Source organism: Eurytemora carolleeae, unplaced genomic scaffold (assembly GCF_000591075.1).
Source record: "Eurytemora carolleeae unplaced genomic scaffold, Eaff_2.0 scaffold770, whole genome shotgun sequence".
Classification (NCBI taxonomy): domain Eukaryota; kingdom Metazoa; phylum Arthropoda; class Copepoda; order Calanoida; family Temoridae; genus Eurytemora; species Eurytemora carolleeae.
The window spans coordinates 1-2,514 of NW_019402185.1; positions in this window are offsets into that span (position 1 = coordinate 1).

The window sequence follows — 2,514 nt, forward strand, 5'->3', positions numbered from 1 at the left end:
TGGGGAACGTACATGTGTTTAATTGAAATCAATCAGGGTTTAATCAGCTCTCTCCCTGTTTGTTTGTTTGTGTTGACCAATTTATTGATTAGGTGATTGATCAGCGATCAATCTTGCTTTTATCGATCTAGCTCAATTGAACAGCGGTCAATATTCTTTTTATCGATCTTCTCAGGAGATTATCTCTCAAACTTTAAGTCAATTTCTTGCGAATAATGCAAAAACTTAAATAATTAAACCCCCCCCCCTCTTTCTCTTCTCAACCCCTACTTATAAACCCTTTGTAACTGTATTATTCCATTCCTTCAATGGCTGTATCAGTATATCAGTATTTGCATATAAATTGGCAGAATTCAACTCTGATTAACTAAAACAGGGATGGTTAAAAACTTGAAATGAAACAAAAATGTTTATTTTCTAATTCTTCAAAAATGCTCATCTTTTTATATTTGTTTAAGTCTGAGGAAATATTATTTAAACCTGATTAATTTGAAATGAAGGAAAAATTGGTAATTACTTTATGTTTGGTAGTTAAATAGAGGATTTAATACAGTTAGATAGAGATAGATAATTATATAGATAGGTAGTTAGATAGATAGATAGGTAAATAGAGGATTTAATATAGTTAGATAAAGATAGATAATTATATAGATTAGTAGTTAGATAGATAGATAGTTAAATAGAGGATTTAATATAGTTAGATAGAGATAGATAATTATATAGAAAGGTAGTTAGATAGATAGATAGTTAAAAAAGGATTAAATGAATTTAGATAGAGATAGAAAGTTAAATAATGGATTTTTATAGTTAAATAGACAAAGATAACAGATAAATAGATAGATAGATGTATAAATAGTTAAAAAGATGATTTGATATCTAGATAGAGATAGATAGATAAATTCATAGTTAAGTATTTGATATAGATAGACAGAGGATTTTCATATTTTCCAGGAATGTTCGAAAATCCAGCGCCAGCGAAATATTAATTTGAAGAAAAAAAATCAATAATATTATGAAATATCAACTTTATACGAATGGGTCGAAAAATAATCGATGAATATTGTTTGTATGATCTGAATGATTTGTTTGGAATTAAATTGATTTGTTTACGATCCGAGTTGAATTTTGCAACTTTCTGAATTTGTATGGACGCTACGTTCTTCGGTATGAGTCGTTTTTAACAATTTTCTCCTGATAGACGCAACAGATAGAATTAAGAATAGTAGCGATCAATAGCGCTTATTTTTTGCCGTAAGCCTATACCCCCTTTCATTTTTCGCGAACACTCCCTTTAAGTACCAGGGCTTCAATAGGTTCTGTAGGATCTGCAGCACTTGATTTCTTTATCTACTGTCACAACTTTTAAATTTCAGAATAATGTGTATGATCCCTCTAGTTTAATTATCCCTACCATGGGATATCCGAAGGGATTACTTTACTCCTTCAGACGACAGAAGTTACATAAAAAACTTGATCCCTGGATTCAATCATAACACAAAATGTTTNTATATATACATATATTGATTATATTGATAATATAACGAATATGTAAATATGTACAGGATAGATGGATGGATGAGAATGTATAACTAGCTAGGGATGGATGAGTGGATGAGAATGCATAACTAGCTAGGGATGGATGGATGAGTGGATGAGAATGCATAACTAGCTATGAATGGATGAGTGGATGAGAATGTATAACTAGCTAGGGATGGATGGATGAGTGGATGAGAATGTATAACTAGCTAGGGAGGGATGGATGAGTGGATGAGAATGTATAACTAGCTAGGGATGGATGAGTGAATGAGAATATATAACTAGCTAGGGATGGATGGATGAGTGGATGAGAATGTATAACTAGTTGGGGATGGATGAGTGGATGAGAATGTATAACTAGCTAGGGATGGATGAGTGGATGAGAATGTATAACTAGCTAGGGATGGATGAGTGAGTAAGNTCATCTATCTATCTATCTATCTATCTATCTATCTATCTATCTACCTGTCTATCTATCTACCTATCTCTATAATATATCTATCTATCTATCTATCTATCTATATATCTATCTATCTACCTATCTCTATAATATATCTATCTATCTATCTATCATTTATCTATATAACTATCTCTCTTTCTAATTTTAGCCATCTATCCAACAATCAATCTATTTTTATATAGATAATATTATATTATTTATATTTGTTGTTTTATGTAGTTTCTTTTAGGAATGCTCCTGTTTTTTAAGAGAATGATATAAAGATATAAAAAATGTTAAATCCAAATTAGTTTTTTTACAAAGAAGAATTCTATAAGGATTGGCGGATTAGCGGAGTTTAAGGTAGTTAGCGGCAAACTGAGGTGGGTTTAGAGGATTAGGGGAGTAAAAGTCAGAAGTCAGGGAGGATTTTTGAAAATACAAATTTATAAAAATAACAAAAGTAATTTGCTTGAAATTTTCAATGCGTAAGTTTTATAAATGAATTACTTTGAGGCAGGGTGGGGGGAGGGGGGGGG